We start from the raw sequence: 26132 nt of genomic DNA, 5'->3' as shown, positions 1-26132 counted from the left end.
TGAAAATAGGTAACGATAATCTCTGCAATCAAACCAAGATGGAATTTTACATTCTATTTAAATGTTCTGCACTTAACTCTTCTGCAAGCCTGCCCCATCATCACTATTATAATTCATATATTGATGAAATATGTTAGGTAGCCAACAGAGCAGAAACAAAATGAAAGGATATACTTTGTGAGTACAGACTTTATGGAAGCAGTACCTGAACTTTGATGAGGAACACTCTTTTGCCAGTCAGAATTAATATTTGAGACACATGTCACTGTTACCTCTGAAAAGGGTTATTTTAAAAAAGCCAACATTTAAAGCATTATCCATTTTTTTAAATGACCTCTTCAATGTTTTTTTATTAGTAATTTACTTGGGCATGCTTTCAATTTATGTAAACTGCTTGGCAGAGACACTGCCTTGGGTCCCAGGTTATGGGTGCTCAATAGCGCCTGTGATATAATGCGACATTGTGATGTCATGATGTTGTGTCATCACAATGTCACATGGCAGTGGCAGGGCAGCTTTTCTGAGGCCTCGTGGGGTCTCAGAGATTAAGTCCAAGACCTTGCGAGATCTCCAAACATTACTTCTGGTTTCTACCAGATGTTGCGTTCAGAGGCCTGGCACGGCCTCCGACATTATCTGGGAGGCCGTGTTGGGGCTCCGATACAAGTACCGGTAACCAGAAGTCATGTTGGAGCTCAGTGTTGTTGTGGAGTGTTTTCTAAAAATTCTTAGGTGAACAATTAAAGAAAGAAATAAGCAGTCTTCTCTGAGGGAACTTTTGTGCTTGGTTTTGTGGTTGCCATATGTCCTCTTTTTCCAGGACACGCCCTCTTTTTCATGGGTATGTAAAATGAGAGTCATCATAGCAATCCATTGTTAAAGGTAAAGTCAGCAAATGTGTCCTCTTTTTTGCTCTTCAAAATATGGCAACACTAAATGTGGCAATAATGGGAGCTAGTGTGGTGTAGTGGTTAAGAGTGGTAGTCTCATAATCTGGTGAACTGGGTTCGCGTCTCCGCTCCTCCACATGCAGCTGCTGGGTGACCTTGGGCCAGTCACACTTCTTTGAAGTCTCTCAGCCTCACTCACCTCACAGAGTGTTTGTTGTGGGGGAGGAAGGGAAAGGAGAATGTTAGCCGCTTTGGGACTCCTTCGGGTAGTGATAAAGCAGGATATCAGATCCAAACTCTCCTCCTCCTCCTCCTCCTTCTTACACCCAGGTCACGATCACACCATACATTTAAAGCACTATTAACAGCCATGGCTTTTCCCCAGAGAACCGTAGCTTCTTAAGAGCTACAATTTCCAGCACCCTTTAAAACTTAATTTTTACAGGATTCCACATTCTATTAAAGTGGTATAATAGTCCTTTAAATGTATGGTGTGAATGTGACCCCAGATGCTGCTAGGGTGCATTGCCCCAATACTTTTTAAATTTACAAGTAGGGCTTTCTTTCAGCCAGAACGCACTGGAACTCAGTTCCTGCAATTCTCAGGTGGGTATCATTGCCATTCTAAGAGAGGTGTTTATGGTGAGTTCCAGCACCTCTTTTTCTAGAAAAATAGTACTCCCTGCAAGGCTCCAGAGAGACAGAAGAAGAAGAAGAAGAAGAGGAGGAGGAAGAGTTTGGACTTGACATCCCACCTTTCACTCCCCTTAAGGAGTTTCAAAGCAGCTGACAATCTCCTTTTCCTTCCTCCCCCACAACAAACACTCTGTGAGGTGAGTGAGGCTGAGAGACTTCAGAGAAGTGTGACTAGCCGAAGGTCACCCAGCAGCTGCATGTGGAGGAGCGGGGACGCGAACCCGGTTCACCAGATTACGACTCCACCGCTCTTAACCACTACACCATGCTGGCTGAAGCATTGCCCTCACTTTGATTCGGTGTCTTGATGATGCCACATGAAGGCATTTGGAAGTCAAATGAGAGGGCAATCCTTTATTCACACTGGAGACTTGTGGGTAAAAGAAGTTTGGGTGGGGTGTCCCCACCAAGTGGGGACAAGTTAAGTTCACCCCACACTGCTAAACCCGCCCCCAAACTTTGAGGCCTGTAACCAAGTTTCCTCAAAGTGGGTGGAAATGTGATGGAGGAGATGACAGGGAAGTTATTAAGTTAGGAAGAAGCAGTGCCGTTTCAGCGAGGATCAAAGATTCTGTGACTGGCAAGATATATCAACTCATTAGGCCTATTGCTGTTCTAGGGCAACAGCATTGCAGTTGACACCCACACATAACTGACATACTCTGTCATATGCTTGAAATGTTAAGTGTTACCAAACATCAGGCAGATGCACAATCTTGCTGTTAGTACCATGTAGCTGCTATTAGTTATAGCTGCTGACAGCTGACAGCTATCAGACTGATTTACATTTCAAATCTTATGGCAGTAAATCTGATAACCAAGGTTAGCATCTGCATGGTTGTTAATCATTTTTTTCCCTTTCTCACATATATTTTGCTTGCTCTGTTGTTTTTTAAAAAGCCTGTATGCTGAGGATCAAATTCCTACAATTTGGTGTATGGGGCAAATCTTTCCTAATTAGCTGAACTTCATATTTTCAGAGGAGAGAGAAAATGTAAAAAAAGAAAAAGAAAATCTAAGGGTTTGTACTCTGCCATTAGCCATGATTTTATGGCATCAAACCACATTGCCCATGTTACTTCAGGATTAGGCACACAGACAGAGAACAGACGTCTCTGCAGAGTGGCCAGCTGTTTATAGATGTATTTTAACATTTATTGGCCACCTTACCAAAAGAAAATAAGTAATAATTTCTGTCCAAGTAATAAAAATTAGCACAAAAGCAGCAATAAAACTTAATGAACAGAGCTGTCATGAAATACAGGGAAGGAGAAAGTTTTTATTTCACAGTCTGAAAGCTGACTGGGGTGGGAAGATGTTTCACTTGCCTCCTGAAAGTGTGCAGAGAGGGATTCACAAGAAAGACCTTAGCCTGAAGCTCTTCTAATTTAGTATCAAGGGTCTGAGGAATTTTAACCAGTACAAGGGCTATCATCCATCTGGGTTTTCCAAGACATTGCTGGGATTTCAAAGATGGAACTGACGTCGGGGGGGGGGGAGGATTTCTGAAAGGTGGCCCTTTGTCCTAGATCTGGCAAGTCCATCATTGTTGTTTTTTGGCGTTTTTGTAACTAACTTTTGGGTTTTCAGGGTGTCCTGGTTTTTACTTTTTGAAATATGGCAACCCTATCAGTACATTTATTAATTTATCAACTAAGCTTACATTTGTTTGCATATTATCAACTAAAAAAAAAACTGCTTTATTTGTGTACTGAGGGAAGTGAAAGTTTATTTACATATGAATAAACAAAGGGTAACACACTTTGATAGACTGAAAGGCCATATTTTATATTTTCTTTGTCATTCATGATTACAGTAATACATCAGAACCAGGATTGCTCGACAAAATAAATAAGTCTGTTTTTAAGTTATAGCACCATCAAGTACAATTTCTCTCAACAACTAATCCATTAAAGGCTAGTTGACCAACTGAACCCGAAACATCAATGTGGCACAAAGGGAGGCTTCCTTTGCAGGACACACACAAAAGTTGCATATTAATTATGTTAAACACCACACAATGGTAGGGAGCAGTGATGTACAGTATTAAAATCTCAACCAAAACTTAATAGAACTCAAATTCAGAGGTGAGACATCTGTGGAATACAGAAGGAAGTCAAAAGACAGAACTTGTGATGCTTCTAGGATGAGCAGAGCATTCTGCAAGTTAAATTGGAGACTTCAGGAAGGAAACTTTTTTTTTTAACATGCATTTTAGTGGCTATACTTGGAGCAACCATTCCCGTCCACCCTTATCTACAAATGGATAAAAATCAAAATAGGGGCAAAAAATATGTCCTTTGTAGAATGTGTCAGGTGGCACACTTGCATTTAAAACTACTATCAGAAGCAATTCTAACTTAAGTATTAGTTTAAGTCACAAAAGTGCCTCCTGAAATCATATGGGAATGATTTAGATATATGTATCTACCGAGATGGTTGGAGAGTGTTTTCGAAGCTACAAACATGAGTTTGACCAAACTGCAGGAGGAAGTGGAAGGCAGGAGTGCCTGGCATGCTCTGGTCCATGGGGTCACGAAGAGTTGGACATGACTAAAGGACTAAACAACAACAACATCTACCGACAAGAAATACATGGGTATAACAAGTTTTATGTCTTCTAACAGGCAAAAATAATCCTGCCACCTATAAGTTCCCTACCTAGTAACACAGATGTTCTGAGCACAGGGATCAGTCAACCAGAGAATTTGGGAAGAGGTTTTGAGAACACAAAAATTAGAGATTTTGCTCTTTAAAATACTGGATCAGGCCAAAGGCCCAATTTCCTCTGACTGGAAATAGAACATAACCAGCATGTATTAATAGACTTATCTTCCATAAATATGTCTATCCTTCTTTTAAAGCCACCCAATTAACAGTTTTTCTTAAAACTGCTAAGAACAACTGAATATGAATAGCTAATTGCTATCAAAACTAAAATTTAGTTATTTTTAAGGCAGATTGGCCCGCAAACAGTGAAGATGGAGAGTTCCCACCTGTTGCAAGAAATATATTGTCTTGTCCCCTTATCATTTCCTACATAACAGGATCGGCACTGATAATGATCTGCCGAGTGGTGTGGTTCAGGTCAGGAAGGAACAGATCTCAGGCGTTCAATGGATGTCATCTTTCCTGCTCCCCTTTGTCAGCTGTAGAAGTGACCTGCAAGCTGGAGCCCATTTCTGCTGGTTGTGAATTTGCATGGAATTACCAATCACATTTTAGCTTCCTTATACACTCCAAAATTAAATAATGTTGTAATCTGCACTGCATCCTTTGGCTACGGCAGGCTATAAATCTCAATTAATAATAGGTTGTGTTGTTTTCATTTTCCTCTTTTTTTTAAAGAAGCATTAAGATAAGAAATGACAGATACATCTTTTATTAGCACTAGTGTTGCATTAAGGTGTAATCAAAACCATTCATCTGCTCAAGCAACTATTATGTAACTTAAACGGTTATTAATGTATTTTAGGAAATGCCAACGTATATCTTTCCCAGAAAATTCAGTTCAAAGAAGAAATCTTATAAAACACTTTCTCAAGTTGTCTCATTTAACCGCCCCCCTTTTGTTTTGAAGTATCAGAAAAGTAATACAATGCTTCTGGGATTTACTTTTTTGTATCTGATCACTTGCTTCAGAGAATTTACTTCATGCGCAGAAAAGTCAGAAGAGCAGACATCTAGCACAGCATTCTCTTGCTAAGAGAAAACAACCACTCAGATGTCTCTGAAAGCTCTCAAGCAGCACATCTTCTGTTGTCTATCCCCAGTTTCTGATACTCACTTGTGTGCCCTCTGATCATGGAAGTTCCACTTAGGATCATATCTAATAGCTTTAACAGGCCTGCCTTCCAGGAATTTCTCCAATCTTTTCCTTAAAACTATTTAATGTAGAGGCCACAATCACAACTTCTGGTAAGAAGGTCAGACTGTGAATCAATATTAAAAGGACAAGAAAACCCTCATTTGCGTGTAAGGCACAAGATTGTGCTATTCTGCTTCCTTTCCAATTGCATGCTTTTGTTAAGGGATACCACACACTATGTTTACACATGACATCAACGACGACGACAACAACAACAACAACAACAACAACAACATTCCCTCCATAATGTGCAGAATAGGAGTGGGGAACCTTTAGCCCCTGGTCATAATTAGGGCCACCAGATTTCTCTGTTTGGCCCACAAGGTGCCATTTTGACCAAAAGGCCAGTTGCCACAAGGAGACCATCTTGGGGCCCACCTCATAAAAAATGTAAAATGTGTTTTTAGCAGAAAGGGAGTCTAAGAGGAAGGGCAGGAGGAATGGGAGCAGCACACTGCCTTGAAAAGGAGGTCCCAGGAAGTCATGGGAACAAACAACAGGGGCTGTTAGAACAGATGCAGCAGTAGGGACTGTGGGGGTTAAGAATTTGGAAGGAAGGAGCAGAAACAGCAAGGGCTGTGAAGGGCACAGTGGGATAGGAATCACTAGACAGGACCTTGCATCTTGTGGCTCTCATGTGGAGGAGAGGGGATTAGGTTATAAAACCTCCCACAGAACAGTAGAATAATTGGCTCGTTTTTGTGGAAAACAACAATTACGAGGGAAAGGGAAATTATGTAGGGCATGAGGGACACAAGATGGTCTGAAACCCATATGCAAATTGCACTCCTTGGAGGTATCAATTTGCTTGTAGCTAGATATAGGCCTTCTAATGTTAAATTATGCATACAAGAGACTGATTTGCCACAGTGCTGCTTCACACAGAGAGCAGAAGACAAAATACATATGCTTGCCTCCACAGCGTTTGGAAGCCACAGTATCTAATTCACAAAGCAAACAGCATTGTTCTATCTGCTTATGGTTTTCTAGATGCTCAGCCTGAGAGAGAGAAGCCACTAAACTAAAATTAGAATTACTAGGGAAATACTGGAGTATCTGAAACAGTTATTGGGGTTAATGGGTTTCTTAAGGAACATGATACCATGCACACATGGCTGGCTTACTAGGAAAAAGAGGAATTTGTGTGGTCCTAATATTCACACCATGGGAAGAAATGAGATGAAATGCTGTTGAAGTTTAGTTAGGCAAAAGAAAAGAAAAAGTTTATCACTTCAGGAGAACTATTCTCCCCTCCCAGTTTCAGGATAAAATAATTGTTCCAGGACTGATAATTATGTTGGTTACAGAACTGCACCATCTGGAGAAGGCTCTCCACCAATAATATCATTTTAGCATCTCCGATTTGTCCCTGCCTACACCACACTTAAAACACTATCCACCACTTTCCCCTAGCCTGTTAAGGAAGGTAGAAATAAAATACATTAATAACATATAACTTGAGGTACCTCAAAATCCACACCTATTGGCCATGTCTCAGAGGCTCCTGCCCCTAACAATAGACCACAACACAAAACTCAGCACAGGATTGACTTTCACATGTGAGTAGCATGAAGTATTTTTCACTATGCCTTGAAATACTTCACCAGATAATATGACCTATGGCCATTGATCCTATGAAACACTTGCTCAGGAAGTGAGCCCCATTGAACACAACTGTCATGACTTCCAGGTGCAGGGAAATATCCATAGAACTGGGGTGTTTGAAGTCTGGGGCCTCACCTGTTCACAAAGCTCCCACAGTGGTACCTCGGGTTACAGATGCGTGAGGATACAGATGCTTCAGGTTACAGACTCCGCTAACCCAGAAATATTACCTTGGGTTAAGAACTTTGCTTCAGGATGAGAACAGAAATGGCAGCGGGAGGTCCCATTAGCTAAAGTGGTACCTCAGGTTAAGAACAGTTTCAGGTTAAGAACAGACCTCCAGAACAAATTAAGTTCTTAACCAGAGGTACCATTGTATTGCTAAAGTGGAGAAACGTGCTAAGAGGAAGGCACGCTTGGCAAATGAACACCATGATCAACTCCAGCCCGGAAAACAATGTCCCCACTGTGGAAGGACGTGTGGATGCAGAATTGGCCTCCACAGTCACTTACGGACTCATTGTTAAAACTGTGTTTATTGCTATCCTTTCTCCTCTCAGTTTCCTCTTTTCCAGGCAAAACATACCCAGCTCCTTCAACTGTTCCTCATAAGGCTTGGAGGGGACCATGAGGGCCTCACAATACATACATACATGCATAAATAACATGATGCATGAGAGGTCAGGTGATGCAGAGGTGATGCAGTGTCCCCATGGATACCCTGAGCTACTTTTCAAATGCCTGGCAGCCATTGTTATATCGGAAAGCATGTGATACACTTGCAGCTCCTGCAAACGTGTGATATTCAGCACACACTTTAATATGTGCAGATCCCCTTCAAAAGCATCACAGAAAATAAATGGCTGACTCTTAGTGAACATTAGGAGACTCTTCATTTCTGCACTATGTGAAATAGCTCCAACAAGCAAAACATGCAGCAACTGCAGCCAACAGTATTTTTCAGAATTTTCCCAGTATCTTGGCTTCTGGTAGAACACTCTTGACAGCCCCCTCCCTGCCTTTGCAGTCAATCCAGATGAACCAAAATAGTACCCATTAATAAAAAATAAGTTCCAAAGCCAATTAGCTCAAGTACTCTTTAGCAAAACTTTCCCAGGATTTGCATCTGGGAGAAAGAGAGTTCTTCATGGGTACAGCTATACACATAAGAGTTCTTGACACACATTATAATGAGTGTTCACAGACTGGGGGCACAGCCTGTTGACACAATATTGCTCCCTCCCTCCATGCATATGATCTTTGTATTTGGCAGCCAACTCTATGCAACTGGTGAGGCACAGCATCTGCTTACAGTGAACTATCTATGGCAAAAACAATTTTAAAAGATGCAGCTTTCTTGCACCCAGGAAATTTATGAGTTATGTAAACAATTGGGGTGGGTAGACCAGTTGCTGAAAAGGATAAAAAATAAATAAATCCCCAGACTTATTCACTTACGTATGTATTTTATCACGTTCTTCAGCATGTGACGCCAGGGTGGGTTTCAACAGAATTAGAACAGCAACAATTGTAAAGCTATAAAGAGCAGACAAAAATACAACACTAAAATTGAGTCCTAGCTACACGAATTGCAGCAATGCCCAAGATTCCATAAACACTGAGGCAAACAGGTAGGTCTTTGCCTGGCACTAAGAGACCAAAAGCTTCAGTGCCAGATGTGTTTCCATGTATCCTCTCCAACTGGATTCAGCTACAAATAGATAAAACATGCATCCAAATATAAAATGTGTACATATTCATTTGCCCAGGCTTGAGCTTGGAAGGGAATGCTTGCTTCAACAGTGAAGCAGCTCAGAGTGGGAGCTTGTATAGGAGCTGGAAGCTCCCCTCCTTCCTGGCTCTCAGGGAGGCCCTGATCCAAGAAGGTTATTCCATGCACTTCCTTCTCTTCCCATGTTACCTCATGTGTTCTGCAGCTGAGGCCTTGAAAATCCTGATTGGCTCACTCTCCCCTCTGTTCCTGTGGCCCTGGGGGACATGCAGAATGGTCTGAGAGCTATCCAGGCAGCTGGTGTGGGACCCCAAGTCCTGGGGCACGGATGTCTGGTTGGAACAGTTCTTTGAGGTCACTGGCAGCGTGTAGATGATGATGATGATGATGATGATGATGATGATAATAATAATATCTGTATGCTGTCCATAAAGACAATCATTGTTGCCTGATAATCGTCTTCCAAAGCAACTACTCTATTCTGAACTTAAAAATGGAAAGCGCAATGCTGGTGGTCAACAAAAGAGATTTAAAGACTGTCTCAAGGCAAATCTTAAAAAATGTAGTATAAACACCGACAACTGGGAAACACTGGCCTGCAAGCGCTCCAGTTGGAGAACAGCCTTTACCAAAGGTGTCATGGGCTTTGAAGACACTCAAACTCTGGACACAAGGGAGAAATGTGCTAAGAGGAAGGCACGCTTGGCAAATCCACACGTCCCCACTGTGGAAGGACGTGTGGATCCAGAATTGGCCTCCACAGTCACTTATGGACTCACTGTTAAAACCATGTTTATGGAAGACAATCTTACTCGGCTACGAGGGATCACCACAGAAGGAGAAAGACTATCCATAAATCTTAGGGTGCTTCACAACATAAAATTACAACATAAAAAAACAAATAAAAATCAGAACAAAACAAACTAAGAATCCCCTCTTCCCAGGGTCAATAAGAATCCCCAAGAAGCTGGCAAGGCAGATCTTCGGGGTAGGGTGGGATGGTTCCTACTTCCCCTGCTCCTCCTCCTAAGGAGGCTTCAGTTTCAAAGTTTGAGCATGTCTGTACCCTGAGGGTAAAACACTTGCCTACAGCTTAAATCATATCCTCTCCACACACAATAAATCTACTATGCACACAGGAAATTCAGGGCATAGCAGAACTGGCCCATCAACAAAGAGATTGGCTGGTTATTTTGCATACAGGCCTAAACAGATTGCTTTTCAGGCCCTTTTTGAATAAATAGAATGGGATAGCAACAGCACCCCCTAGATTTAGGGCTGATTCGTGTATTGTACATTAGACACTCAGAGTCCAAGCTTTCACATCTCCTCAAACACTAATGCGGTGAAGTGTTTTCACAGTGTAACCAGAGTCAGAGCAACGTTGAGTCCAGCCTCAATGGGGAGGTGAGGGTGAGCAGGATGAAATGAAGGATGACAGGCTGGGGTTATGTAGGGCTGTGTGAGCACAGCCTGACCAACAGAAGGGACTCAGAACATGAGTGTGTCAATGCCCCCTATTGGATGTATTAGGTTCATTCAGAATTCAAAATAAACTGTACATCAGCAACTGGTATACTGGCATAAATGCATCCTGCTCAGGAGAATTATATGGGCATGGTTTCTGAATCTTTTCAGTCTGTAACAGTCATAACATTTTACACAGTAAAAGCAACTGTTAGCCTGTCCCCCCACATTCTATCTTTTTCTCATGATCTGAGGTGTCAAAGACAAATGGTTGCTGGATGTATTGCACCCAAGTCACTGCCACAGGCCTGTTTCTTCATGCTCAGCCCAGGTAGGAAAGATGGAACTAGAAGCCAAGGTCCTGAGCGGAGAAGGAATTTGTTGAACAGGGCTTTAGAAGGGAAGGGAGAAGAGGACAATGCTGAATGGGGAAGCTGATTTGGAGGGGAGATATTAGGAGTTCAGGTTGCTTCAAGAGAAATGAAATGAAAGGTAAGAGGTTTTGGAACCCTCCTCCTTGACTGTGAAATTTAATGGACAGCAGTCAGTAATACTTTTATGTAATCCATCATAACCCTGCATAGTGCAATGGTAGATATGAGATTCAGCAAAAGATTTTAACATCAATGTTTACATAATATTCCAGTTAATTATAATAAAGATAAATAAGAATCAATGGACCATGAATAAAAAAGTCATCAAATACTAGAAAGATCCAGAGTTGAATTGAAACAAGAAAAATTGTTATAATCTGAAGTCTTAAGTTTCTACTTTGGTTAATTTTGAAATGTATATACATATATATATATATATATATATATATATATATATATATATGCAGGATTGATGTTTTGATATTAACATTCACCTGTTTTGATTGACATGAATGCAAAAGGTTTCCTAAATTCTATGACACATTGGCTGTCAAATTCTATCAACTGCTGAATGTCTGATGTTTTCAGCTATTGACATCAACTGGATACTAGCTGTCAAACAGTATCAATGTTGCCACAGAAAGAAAAAAGGTGGATACCACATTAAAGAGAAATCTGACACCACCAGATGTTCCTAATTCAATCTACTTTTAACCTCTGCAATCTAGTTTCAAGTAGCAAGGTCTAATTCACTATTGCACTGACCTTGGTGGTAAAGCAACTGTCAGAGCAGGGAAAGAATGAATGCTCGTGAATAATATATGCAGCATTTGGGCTACCAGAAGGTTTTCCTTAATGTGGAAGTCATGTATGTGTCCCTATGTCATCCTTATTCTCCATCATCATGTATAATTCACTAAGCCACAAGCAAGAAGACACTTTCTGTTTGGGCTGGAACTAGCGCCTATCTCCTGAGCTCTTGATAGGAGCACACAACCTTATTTTTAAATGCACACCTCTTCTGCAATGCCATTGTTATCAACAGGAAAAAGATACCTCGGGTTAAGAACTTAATTCGTTCCGGAGGTCCGTTCTTAACCTGAAACTGTTCTTAACCTGAAGTACCACTTTAGCTAATGGGGTCTCCCACTGCCACTGCGCCACCGGAGCACAATTTCTGTTCTCATCCTGAAGCAAAGTTCTTCACCCGAGGTACTATTTCTGGGTTAGAGGAGTCTGTAACCTGAAGTGTATGTAATCCGAGGTACCACTGTACTAGAAACTTTAGTCTACAGCAGATATAGGAATCCAGCTACGCTTCTAGCTGGAAGGGTAGTAAATACATCCAGCAGAAGTGGTGGATGCAGCACCCTGGACAGCTTCAGCTGCAGTGGTAATACTTAAGACTGAGACCTTCCTCCTCAACTTCTGTTTCAAGTAGGTTTGGGTGCCATGGGCTTCTGGCTCCATATCCCTCTCACAAAAGTCTAGATCATGCATGAATAATCTTCTCTCAGAACCAATGAACTCCACCCTACGCCTTTGTTAGGAATAATGGTTTTGGGAAAGACATAGCAGAAGAGATAAGCTCTTATTGACAAGTGCCAGGCAGACACCTAGCATTAAGTCCTTTCCAAATACAAGAACAGCAGTGCAGCATAGATGGTTTAAATACTATTTACAGTTTTAACTGCCTTCTCATCAAAGTGCAAGACTGTTCAGAGAGCATGTGAGCCCCTCAGTACGCCATAAATGGTGCTTCCAAACAGCATGCACGACTTTTCTCTGCTTCCGTGCCGAGGCATCTGAAACAGCCAGCTTGGAGTCAACAACATTTTATGCTGCCAGAAACATTTGTGTTACTGCCAATTAATCTGTGGTCGAGTAATTGGAGAGTGAAAGGAGTGGATGTCAGTCTAGTTATAATGCTGTGCCTTTATATTTAATGAGCAATGAGATCTGTCATATCTACAACTACCAATAGGAGGGAGACAGCTGTGGTTATTAGCTACTTATGAGAATAAAGCATATTTACTAGTAAATCCTCACTTAAATCATTCCTGTTTCCAAAAATTACACTCTCCTTATTATTAACACAAATGACATGGAGGTCACATGAATGCTAAGGGTGTGTAAGGCCATCATCATTTTTCTCAGAAGGAATTTTGACAGTCCATCCAAGCTGAACACTGCTAGTGGCATATTTTCTCCCCACCACACTGTTCTAGATATGAGCAGTTCCCAATACTGTTTTCAAGCTTAGAGCAGCTGAAGAGATCAAACTGAGGTCTCTCCAACCAGTCAGCTATTTGCATGTGTGGGTGGTGCTATTTTTCTAGAAAAAAAGGTACTGGAACTCACCACGAGTGCCTCCCTTATTCTCTTATAATGGCAATGGCATCCACCTGGGAGGTGTTGGAACTGAGTCCAAGTGAGTTCTGGCTCAAAAAAAGCCCTGGTGCTAAGTACCCGGGCAGTGTGGGAACAAGTCAATGACCATGAGAGGCAAACACCACGCAAATTAACTCTCACCCCATGTATAATTCAGTCACAAGGGAAATGTGCTTTGTGTAGTGAATTGGGGGTCTGGCTTCTCCGAATGAGCTTGATGGATATTTCTCAGGAGAATTCTAGTTCCTCGAGAGTGTGAGTCAGACCAGACTTTGGGTCCATGGCCTTCCCAGTTTATCAGAAGCCATGGCTGGTGCTAGCAATTGGGAGCATTGAACAGTTGCTGAGATCCAGACCAATTTGGAGGTCAAACATGCCAAGAGCAACTGCTGTTGCTTCTGGGACACTTTCTCAATTCCATGGTGACATGGCCAAATCACAGGGAATGATTGCACAGCTTCTTCTGTCATACCCCGCCCCCCTCTGAACAGTACTTCAAGACTGCAACAGAATGAGAGGGGCTCCCTGATGTTATCCTGCCCAGCATATCACAAAACCTGGCACTGTAGATCCTGTTGAGCCTCACAACCCCAGCCTCTGTTGTAGCTCTTGCTTCAGCCATAGGAAACCATGTTGATTCATTCATATTGACATGGCTTGGCTTTAAAAGGGTTAACCTAAGCCCTGCCCTTGTAAAGGCTGGAGTGTCAGCATTTTTTTCTGCCTTGGGCTACTGGAGCAGCTGAGCATCTGGAGATCTGAAAGCCCTTAATTCTCTCCCCCCCCCCCCATGTTGCCATTCTGCAGTTGGCTGGTGCCTGTGTTGTGTATATGTATGCGGCTGACATGGATCATTACACACTGTAACCACTCCTTTGAAACCATTACAAGATCAATGACGAGCTGGTTCAAGGATACTGCTAGGTGTTTTGATTGGGCAGAACCTTAGTGTGCTTTGCTAAATGAGGCACAACAGTATGGATTGAAATTGGGGAAGGTGGAATTAAAACTCACCAGGAGCAGTAATAAAACCTCTTGGGTTTTCCCACTCCTCGCCAGCCTTTATGATTATTATTTCTTTATAATGCTCTGAACATTTAAAAGATTTTTACAGGCTAGTCTGCCCTATGGTGCAGCAAATGTCTTGTTTAGTGGGCAAAGTTCCCAGACAAAAGCAAAAAAGATGCATTGGATATTACCGCTCTTCCTGCTTGCACAGTAAAAATGTCATCCCTGTCTACTATTCAGCTTAGCAATTCAGACCCCATGGTACTGGCAGCAAGAAAGAGGCCTTTGAAATTACCTTTAATTATGACTGCTCAGGCAAATTGTAAGTTGGGAAACACAGAGACTAATTCTTCAAGTAACATTTAGAAAAGCAATACTACAGTGTGGTCTAGAGGATAGAAACAGAGAATTTAAAGATCTGAGCTCAGTTGCTATGAGATCCAGTGGAACTGCTACGTAACTTTGGTGAAACCATTGTGTTTCAATCTGAATTCTCAACATGCAAAACTGGTCTTATAACAATGGTAGGTGTGACAACTAAACATAGTTTGAGGAAAATTAAAACGTGAAAGTAATTGAACATGTTTCAGTTCATAGGGCTATAATTTTATGTGCACCATCAGGTAACCAGCTTCACTCTGTGGTGGTGAAACTCCTCCCCCCTCCTGGCAAATGTTCCACAGGTCAAGTCTAAAATGTTGGTGTAGTATCACTCAAGCACACTTAGATATCTGCCCAGCAATCCATCTACCCACCCACACATACCATGCAACATCCTGTACATGTGTGTTTGTCATGAACCTATGGTGACTATTTCCTGGTTCATGAGAGGCAGGCAAAAGTGCAGACCGGACTCTCTACCCCAGCCAGGGCCATTTGCTCTCTTGCTCTGGTATAACAGAGTGATGCCCCCTTGTTCAAAGGGCAGACCCCAGAGCAGGTCCAGGGACAGATCAAAGGGCTAAGCGCCCAATTTTTTAAATGGAGCCATCACAAACAGCTTGGGGCATGTATGTAGAGGAATGGCATTGCCCTTTGTCTTCATGGCAACTGTCCTGGAAAGCAAAACAACTGTCCTAGAAAGCAAAGCAACAACAGTTGTTGTTGTTGTTGTTGTTGTTGTTGTTGTTGTTGTTTTCCTGATCAGTTGGTAAGGCTAAGTGCCAAGACACTCTGCTGATTTGTGTTTTTCTTGTGGCTCCCATCCAACAGGTTAGTCCAGTCCCATCTCACATTTTGGACAATCACTTTGTGATTCTAGGTATGCAAGAACCCATGGGGAGAATCTCAATTATACATACACACACACACACACCACAAACAATGTACAGGGATGAAACGTTTGGAATATAAAACGGGGAAAATAATCAATAGAAAATGCAGTCAAGCTCTGGAAAGGCTTGCCTTAGAAGAAATCACACAAAATAAATGCCTACTTACATATCATCACCACTATCAGATTTTGTCTAAATTGCAAACATCAATATGGTTTGATGTAGTTAGTATTATTTGTTAAATTTCTATACCACCCTTTATTTGAGGGCAGCTAACAATATAAAAACACAAAAATACATACCATAATAGCAAACCAAAACAATAACTACCACCCCCTGCCACACATACACAGTTTAGAAGGTTATATATTCTTTAATTTGCCAAAGCCCTGGGAGATGAGGAATGTTTTTGCCTGGAGCCTAAAGATATATACTGAAGGCAACAGGTGAGCCTTCTTGGAGAGAGCATTCCAGAAATGGAGAGCCACCACAGAAAAGGTCTATTCTCATGGTGCTTTTATATGCTGATTGCGGAGTCCAGGTCGGTTCACAGTCCTTGAGGTGTTGTGGTCCTGAGCTATTTAAGGCTTTATAGGTTAAAACCAGCACTTTGAATTGAGAAGGTCGGCGGTTCGAATCCCCGTGACGGGGTGAGCTCCCGTTGCTCAGTCCCTGCTCCTGCCAACCTAGCAGTTCAAAAGCACGTCAAGTGCAAGTAGATAAATAGGTACCGCTCCGGCAGGAAGGTAAACGGCGTTTCCGTGTGCTGCTCTAGTTCGCCAGAAGTGGCTTAGTCATGCTGGCCACATGACCCGGAAGCTGTACGCTGGCTCCCTCAGCCAATAAAGCGAGATGAGCGCCGCAACCCCAGAGTCAGTCACGACTGGACCTAATGGTCAGGGGTCCCTTTACCTTTACCTTTACCTTTAGGTCAAAACCAGCACTTTGAATTGAGCTGCCAGTGGAGTCGGGTCAGGGTTGGTGTTATATGCTCAAACTGTATTACACCATTGAGCAACCTGGCCACTGAATTCTGCACCAGCTAAAGTTTCTGAACCATTTTCAAAGCCATGGGCTCTCATCCAGTTCATTACCAAGGCAAGACAACAGTCCCCCATATGATGCAGATGTAAAGGAGAGCTGTGTGTCATCAGTATACGATTGCTGACAACATATTCCCAAACTCCAGATGGCCCCACTCAGCAGTTTCATGCAGATGTTAAACAGCATGGGGGATAAAATGAGGCCCTGAGGAATCCCACACTGAAGGCTTCACAGGACCAAAGAACACTCCCAAAGCATCATTCTCTGGAAACGACCATCCAAGTAAGACGAGAACCACCACAAAGCAGTGCCACCCACCTCTAACTCGGACAGCTGCTCCAGTAGGATACCATGATCAATGGTATCAAAAGCCGCTGAGAGGTTGAGAATTAGCAAGGACACATTTCCTCTGTCTCTCTCCCAACAGAGGTCATCATACACGGTGACCAAAGCAGTTTTTGTGTCAAAACTGGGCCTAAACTCTGATGGAAATGGATCTATAAAATCAGTTTCCTCTACGAGTGCCTGGATCTGGTCTACCTACTCAACAACCTTGCCCAAGAAGGAGAGATTGGCAACTGGACAGAAGTTACTGAGATCTTACGAATCCATGGAGAGTTTCTTGAGAAATGGTTTTACCACTGCCTCCTTCAAGCAGGAGGGATGCGGGTGGTGCTGTGGGTTAAACCACAGACCCTAGGACTTGCCGATCAGAAGGTCAGCGGTTCAAATCCCCGCGACGGGGTGAGCTGCTGTTGCTCGGTCCCTGCTCCTGCCAACCTAGCAGTTCGAAAGCACGTCAAAGTGCAAGTAGATAAATAGGTACCGCTCCGGCGGGAAGGTAGACAGTGGTTCTGTGCCCTGTTCTGGCTCACCAGAAGTGGCTGAGTCATGCTGGCCACATGACCTGGAAGCTGTACGCCGCCTCCCTTGGCCAATAAAGCGAGATGAGCGTCGCACATCAATAAAGCGAGATGAGGACCTAATGGTCAGGGGTCCCTTTACCTTTACATTCAAGCAGGCAAGGGCCATTCCCTCCCACAAGCAGGCATTAATCACCTCCCTGGCCCAGCCAGTTGTCCCCTCCCTGCTAGTTTTTTATCAGTCAAGGGGGCAAGGGTCCAGAGCCATACTAGATTCCAATGCTAAATGTTTGGTATAAATATTAAAATGCAGATCTAACACTATATATATATATATATATATATATATATATATATATATATATATTTGCTTTCGTAGCAATATATATATATTGCCATATATATATATATTGCCATATATATATGGCAGGGCAAGATTTGGCTGATATGCTTGTTTCAAAGTATTTGCTATATTTAGCTCACACAAAGACAAAATTGGATTCTGAAAATTCTTTCCCTCCGGCTCTGCCCAAATGTTTAATTCTATGAATTGTTTCAAATTTATGTTATGAGCGACCTTGAGCTACTATAGAAAAGCTACATAATAAAGATACTGTGGTCAATTATCTCTCTCTGCTAAGTTCTCTCTATATAAAAAGTACGAATCACTGTGAATCAAGTTCTTGCCTGTAGAATTTTAATCAGGAAGGATGATGTTCTGCACAAGCCTTGCGCCTCCACATGACGCTGGGCCATAACTCTCACAGTCCTTGACCATTTGCCACATTGGCTGGGGCAAACGGAAGTCGGATGATGACATCTGGAGGACACTAGGCTGTTCTATACATTATGGCTGAGCTCATAGGTTGCTGCTCTAACAGGAGATGGTGAAGGAAGCCCCCTCCTGCCTGTTTTAGGGTTCTTAGTGAATGTCAGCAGAAAAGGCTTAAGGCAGGGCCTCCCAACCTTGGGTCCCCAGCTGTTTTTGGACTACAACTCCCATCATTCCTAGCTAGCAGGACCAGTGGTCAGGGATGGTGTGAATTGTAGTCCAAAAACAGCTGGAGACCCAAAGTTGGGAAACTCTGGTTTAAGGGACAGGCCTACCAATGTTTCAACTCACGTTATTGTTGTGGATGGTTAAAAAACAAACAAACCAATCCTCCTGTCAGGCTGGGAATATCCTGCCACTCACCCAGTTTAGGATATTCCACCATTCTCCAGCAGAGTTTCTCTTCTTCCAGCAAAGGAAGCGCCTCATGTATATGTCAAACAAAGCTTCAGTAATAAAGGGAATTGTCACACAGTAACATGCCAGGAGAAACTAAAACAACACCAGCAGGCAAGGAGGACAGTTGGCCTCTCCAACTGAACTTCCCTGAACACCTGAAGGGAGGGGCCAATTCCGGAACACAACACAAAAGCCCCGCCCACCAAGATGACAGACATCCTGCTAATCAAATGAGGCCCCAGGGTTCTGCTTCATTGTTTCATCTCACGCTCTTCAGAATGCAAGAACTTTGCAAAGAGCAGTAGGCCTGCCTCCTGCCATGCAGGAGCTGATTTTCAAGCACTCCTTAAGAATTCACGGAACTAGGAAAGAAGAACTTAAATATTGTATATACATTGTTTATTATATGTTCTGTATAAGTTTTTGTATTGATATTGTTTGCTTGTTTTCATTTCATTTTTGTTAGTTTGTTTTATTTGTTTTTGCTGTTCTTTACTATTTTTATGTTCAGTTGCTAAGCAGTTGGCTCCTTACCTCTCTCACCCTGACCTAGCCACTGTGTTCCACGCGACGGTCACCTCCAGACTGGATTATTGTAACTCACTCCACGTGGGGCTGCCCTTGAGACTGACCCAGAAACTCCAGCGGGTGCGGGATCACATTCACCCAGTGCTATACCAGCTGCACTGGCTCCCGGTGGAGTACAGGATCAGGTTTAAGGTGCTGGTTTTAACCTTTAAAGCCCTATACGGCCTAGGACCCTCATACCTATGGGACCGCCTCTCCTGGTAATGTCCCACGGAGGACCTTACAGTCTTCAGACAAAAACATCTTGGAGGTCCCGGGCCACAGGGAGGTTAGGCTGGCCTTAACCAGAGCCAGGCTTTTTCAGCTGTGGCTCCAATCTGGTGGAACGCTCTGTCACAAGAGACTAGGCCCCTGCGGGACTTGACATCTTTCCACAGGGCCTGCAAGACAGAGCTGTTCCACCAGGTCTTTGGCCAGGTGCAGGGCAGGGCAATCCTCACAGAACTCTAGCCCAATGGTTTCCACTAATTTGATTTGAACTGATTTTGTAATGAACTGATTTTAGAATATTGTATTATTTTACTGTTGTTAGCCACTCTGAGCCCAGCTGGGGAGGGCAGGATATAAATAATTTTTTTTTTTTATTCTTCTTCTTATTATTATTAGAATGTGTATGTTTGTGCTATTATATATATATAGAGAGAGAGAGAGAATTCATGGAACTTACAGTACAATGGTATATGCATGTCTGATCGGAAGGGGACACCTTTGTGTTTAATGGGTTCTACTCCCTGGTAAAGGGGTACAAGGCAGTGACCCAGGTTTAGGATTGGCGTTTGGGTTAGATCAGAGTTCTTGTACCTTTAACAGCTCTCTCTCTCTCTCCAAGCAGGACCAGGTTGAAGAGAGGCAACAATGACAGTGCTCACTCCAAAGGCCCATGGGGCAGCCATTTTGTAAATCTCAGCACTCTCTCAAAATCCAAACTGTGCCCGGTGGCCCAAAAAGGTTGGTGACACCTGGCCCATGTTATGGTAGCACTGTCTGGGGGGGGGGGCGTTTAGTGAAGATGCACTCAGCACCCCTCCCCCACACACACACTCATGGAAGATACTATCATATAAAGACTCAACAGATGACTATAATCCAACATCATGGCTTTGGACTCCCAGGCACTGATCTGGTGCAGGGGGAGAGAAGAGGACGAGCCAGGGTACAGCATGTGTCCCATTTCCACAGTACATGGAAGAAGTCTTGTGGTGTGCAGGGAGGTGACCAAAGAACCTCCCCCCGCTCCCAGCATAACAGATTATTAGTACTGTTTAAGTGCTGCTTATGGACACCATTGCAATAACGCAAATTGGAGGAGGGGTAGCTGGACTATGCAGTCTCCCTTAAACTACCCAGCCAATTTTAAAGCTGAAAGTGATGAATTCTCTCTCTCTCTCTCTCTCTCTCTCTCTCTCTCTCTCTCACACACACACACACACACACACACACACACACACCTATTCCCCCTTTTATGGTTATGCTGTTGTGCATACTGGGGCCATTGTGAAGGCAGCAATCGGAGCTATAACTGTATTAAGGAATAGTACCGAGTAAATACAGATCACAATCAACTTGCAAACAGAATTTTAATTAAGTGCTGCCGGGAAACTGCAATAAACTCACCATACCTCATGTTTTATTATATTATTTCTATCTCTTTATCATTTGTGTGGCAGCAAAAGCTATGGAAGATGGGGTTTGGCAATGCCGAGAACAGCAGTGAAATAGATACAAAAATAATGGCATAAATAATGCCACCATGGCTCCTGGGGAATAGGATAGTCTATAAATCTAAATAAAAGAATGAACAATATGGATGGCGATTAGAATCCAGTTTCTCCTACTTACTTTATATGCATTAAAAAAGAAATGAGCTTGTGTTATCTCAGCCACAAATATGTAAAGAGAAAACACTCTCTCTCACTGTGTATTATTTCAATACATTGATCATAATAGATACAGAAAACTTAAAACAAAGGCAGAGATTGGGGGTGAGAGTAAAAATGTAAGTGACACAATATTGTGGATTTACATAGGTGGTTACATAGGTAACAGGATCTCACCCAAACAGTTTGTATACTCTTTCCATGTCCTTTTAGACTAGACCCAGAACAATTCCCATAATTCCAAGACACATGGCAAATATACTGTACAAACTTGCCAGCAGGCATCTGTAAGAGGGTGGCAAGCTTGGGTGCTGTTTGAGCCACAAAACCAATAGAAGGCCCATTGCCCTACAGCACCATGATGTTCATTCAGTTTGCATGCAGCACCCAAGGTTAGGTGCCCTGGAAGGAGGGTGCCTTGTCTGAGGGCCCATAGTTCTGGAGTTCATTGGCAGTGTGTCAAACTGAGACCTCTTTGACATTTTACCATTGAACTGTTGAGAGTGTATTAACTTATGGTCTCTGTGTGTGGTTTGGAAGCTGCACAGTCAGGGAAAAAACAATGCTGTCCAGGGTTGTAAAGACTGCGGAGAGAATAATTGGGTGCACTCTTGCCACCTTGGATCAAATCTGTGCTTCTAGGTGTCATAAGAAAGCTGCAGAGATAGTGCAGGATAGTGCGCACCCCGGAAATTATCTCTTTCAGCTTCTGCCTTCTGGAAGAAGGTACAGGGTTATAAAGACTAGGACTAGCCGCCTGACAAACAATTTTGGTCCAAATGCGATTTTGGTTTTAAACGCAGTGTAAGGTAGTCTCTGGGGGAGTATATTGTATTTAATTAGGAGGTATCAGAGTTTTTAGGAGGTTAACCAGGCTGGGATAGCAGGCTTGTTGGGTTTTGAAAGTCTGGTGTAGATTTTTTCAATTTCATTGTTCTGAATGGGACAATGACAATAAAGATTATCGTATCGTATCACCTTAGCATAGAAAAACATTGCTGCATACATCCTGCTCTAGTAACATTAGAAAGTCTGTGTCAAATGTAAGAAGAAAGAAGTCCTTTACTGAAACAGGATTGCCATCTAACTGAGGAGAGACCAGCCTGAATGTTTGCTGTTTCATTTCTGGTTTTCGGAGCAGGAAAGCAAAGGGTGAGGTAGCACCTGCTTTTCTACCTTCCTTTTTGGGAAGGTGTATGATGAATAGACTCCTTTCCTTTATCACTCCTGTAAAGCAGAAGGTAGGCAAAAGAAATGGCTCAGCAAATAAAGATGTGGGAGATGCCTGGTGTGCAACAAAAAAGCAAAGCTTCTACTGCTCAGAGGGGAGTCTGCACAAAGCTTAAGGGTCATTTTCATACATGCATGCTCATCACTCGATGTCAGCAACCTAAAGTGATGGTTTGCATGTGTGGAACAGCCTTCCCAGAACAACCGAGGCACAACATCAGGAAGAACTTTCTGATGGTAAGAGCTATTCAAGAGTGGAACAGACTCCCATGAGAGGTGGTGGACTCTCCTTCCTTGCAGGCTTTCAAGCAGAGTTTGGATGACCACCTGTCATGTACGATCTAGTTGAGACTCTTTCATTGCAGGGGGTTGGAGTAGATGACCCTTGGGGTCCCTTCCAATTCTATGGTTCTATGGTCTTTCTGTTACATCAACAGCCATGCTACAGAAGAGATACTGTCCTGGCCCAGAAGGTTTTGTTTACGTAGATTTCTTCTTGCTTCGGGTACTGAGACTCTGTGAAACACAGCACTTGGAGGAGAGAAGCTTTCAGCGGCTCTGTTGGGAAGCTTCTTTAATGCAGCTCTTAAGCACTAAATCAGACAGATCATCCACCAGAGTTTCCCTTGCCAGCTAGGAAGATAGATTATTATAAGGAATTTAAACAAACAATTCCCATTGTCCATCTGGCACAGATCTTGAGAGCCCTACCTTGGAGCTGATTCATATCAACTTCTCAGCGTTAATAACTTGGAAATCTCTCATCTTATACAACCTCTTTGAAGTGAATTATTATTCATTTATTCTCTTTTCTGCCAAGCTCTCTGGCTGAGAAATACAGGATTGGCTGAGATAGAAGGAGAGAGGGCCCCCTACTTGTTCTTATTTTGCTCCCTATGTTTAGCCCAAAACCACATTGCAACTGAAATGGAGGATAATAGCACTGTGAAGTTTAAACTTCCCTTAAAATAGCTGTTTATAAATGAAAGAATGATTTCAGTTGCTGCTAGAAATTCTACACTCTTATCTGTCACAAATGCTTGAGCACAAATTTAGGATGATTGGTTACAATTTAGGGGTGTGTGTGTCATGCAAGTCCATCAGAAGGGTAGTCTCCAGCATCCTCATTTTTTACTGTATAGTTCACAAGACTGCAGATGATACTTTCATTAGTTTATATTAAAAATGAAGGTATTTAATAGACTATATTTAATATGCTACCAAGGCAACATGGGTTCTTGACAGCTAGCAATAATATATATATATATAAACTTTTGTAAATATTTAAACCCACACAATTCATCAGCCAACCAATATGACCCAACCAAAGCCAGTAGCAGCCACCAGACTCTCAGAAAGAACAAAAGAATATCTGTTATATAAAAGACATCAACAGCTGGCCTCCCTAAGCAGAGACATCCTTACAGAGAGTCCTATCCATGCCTTGTGATCATATGAACTGTCCTTAGGGTAAGGGAGAAAAATACATGCCCTTACTGTGACCATCAACCACCTATAAAACACTGATGTGAATGAAGATGGTGAAATGAACTGAAGGGTTCAGGAGCTCATGGTCAGTGACACTCCTTCACATGAGAATATAGTGTGTGCCCATTGCTGTATCCTGAAAAGAGACATCAACATGTCATATAAGCAGTTTTTTATTTGCTCCGTTTAAAGCAGGCATAGGCAAACTCGGCCCTCCAGATGTTTTGGGACTACAACTTCCACCATCCCTGACCACTGGTCCTATTAGCTAGGGATGATGGGAGATGTAGTCCCAAAACATCTGGAGGGTCAAGTTTGCCTATGCCTGCTTTAAAGATTTGCAAAAATTGTCATATTTGCCTGAGAAGGGACTTAGGGGATAAATCCAACCTCATAAAGCAAGAATGCTTAGCTCTAGTTAATGCATCAAGGGGTTAAGACCACAGAGTAAGCTGTTTTGCCAGACATACTGAGGTGACAATCCCTCATATCGGGAGCAAGGGTTAGCAAAGAGCTCTTTTTAAATTCTCTTCTACCACATGAATCTGACCAGAAAGGATGTCTGGGCTGATTGCTCCAAGCCCAGACAGCATGTTTTGAAACATTTTGCTTCTGAAACTAAGTTTTACTACCGACAAAATTCAGGAAACCAGGGAGTGAATCAATGCAGAATCTGAGTGAATCTCACTTCTTTTCATCAGGACCCAGCACCAGTCATTGGCTAGGAGACCATGACTTCACTTGGCTTATAAATAAATATTGTTAATGCCAACAAAGGTAGCTCTAATGCGTAAAACATGACTAACCAATGTGGTGCTCTCTAAATGTTGGGCTACAACTCCTATCACCCCTGAACATTAGCCATGCTGGCTGGAGCTGTTGTCAAACAATATCTGGAGGGTACCGCACTGAGTATCCCCACCACCACGTAAAACACATCCCAGAATACAGGGCCTCCTCCTAGTAAAGATCCCAGGGACAAGTGCATTTTGGCTTCCTTAGCTTGTATAACCTTATTAGTAAGATGAATGCCAGTTGCTAACCCCCCCCCCCACACACAAATATGGTCTGCATTCTATTACAAAAAGTAATTAAGATTTCCCTCAAGTCACAAGCAGAACAGAAATGTGGTCAGGCAGATTAGAAGCGTCCATGGATGCTCAATAGGCATTATGCATTACCATCTCTCACAGTGCCTCTGATTTACAGTGAGTGGTGGACAGCTTTTTGCAATTGTGATGAATAAATTGCTAAATCTCTGACCCAGATCACACAATCCTGTTCTCATCACTGGCCTTTTGCTAACTGGAGAAGCTACCACTCAGCTCACCCCAATTGATGGGGATAATGCGCACACCACAGCAGCAAGCAGCAACAGCAGCAGCATCTCCTTATGTAACTAAACAATCATCTGCTCTGAGAGGTATTAATAAAGGCCAATGGCCAGAGTTAAGCATCTAGCATGTAATTAGAGCATTTAATTAGATGAAAAAAGAAAGGCAGCAGTAGCCAACTTGAGCACAGTAAGAGAAGCTAATACCAGACTACGAAATGAAAGATAAATAACATATATAGTTAAACAGTGGGAGGGTTGCAAGAATACTTAAAAAAAAAAACAAGAAAAAGAAAATACTATGTCCTGTAAAAAGGGGCGGGGCACAAAAAAGAAAGCAAGTTACGAACCCTTTACAAAAATATTTCTCCAGTGGTTTGTTCACATGGATATGGGCATTTATTAACGTCACTTGATTATTCGGTAGCCCACAGGATTCCACGGAAAACCACAAGGTGAAATGATACAGTGTTTAGTTGTGGTGACTCCTTCATAAACGCAAGCTGTTGTTCATTTACAAACCTCTATCATTTCACATGGCACTTTGCAGAGCAACATAGTAAAGAAGGGAGGTCCCTGCCCCAAGAAGCTTACAATCTGCATGTTGACGAAAACAACAACAAAGGATGGCAGAGGCAACAGTAAAACTGGGCAAATATGAGCAAATGCAGTCATATGCTCAGCTGGAGATGAAGACTATAAGGGGTTAAACTACGGCATCATGGAAGAAGTGGGTCTTGAAGAGAGATTTGAAAGGAAATACAAAGAAGTGATATCGGGTTAGCCGTTATGGAAGACATTGCTGTAGAGAACAGTGTACGGCAGTAACTGCAGTCTACAGCCTTTATTTTCAGATCATATCCAAGAAGGTAAGATGACATTGAGAACAATTCTTAATTGCAGGGAAATAACTCACACCCCTGATTTTGTTACAAATTACATTGGGTCATGAGACACCTCATATGAAACTTGCTGGGGGATTTTTATTAGGAGAAATACCCATATTACAAGGCTGTTCTACATCAGGTACCACACAGTAGACCGGCAGCTATGGATCACCCCCAGGTGAGCCTTTAAAGCCTCTGCTCTAGACTAACCTCCTTTTCTAGAGAGCTCTGGAGCCTCAAAGGGCTGGCCCTCTGGCTTGAAGATGGGGAAGCTTTCTCCATTCCA

At 42.6% G+C, this 26132-nt stretch overlaps 1 protein-coding gene and 1 long non-coding RNA gene across 4 annotated transcripts in view; one reads left to right on the top strand and one right to left on the bottom strand.

The window, feature by feature from the left end:
- Positions 1-26132, bottom strand: part of NRG3 (neuregulin 3) — a 579635-nt gene that overhangs the window by 357010 nt on the left and 196493 nt on the right. The window lies entirely within an intron of this gene.
- On the top strand, positions 19936-20837 carry LOC310845485. The gene is made up of 2 exons (XR_014564796.1): positions 19936-19979; positions 20699-20837. It is a non-coding gene; the product is annotated as an uncharacterized lncRNA (long non-coding RNA).

Source organism: Podarcis gaigeae (assembly GCF_964106915.1).
Source record: "Podarcis gaigeae genome assembly, chromosome: 5".
NCBI lineage: Eukaryota > Metazoa > Chordata > Lepidosauria > Squamata > Lacertidae > Podarcis > Podarcis gaigeae.
The sequence above is the reverse complement of the archived record's forward strand: the minus strand, read 5'-3'. Positions and strand labels throughout refer to the sequence as shown.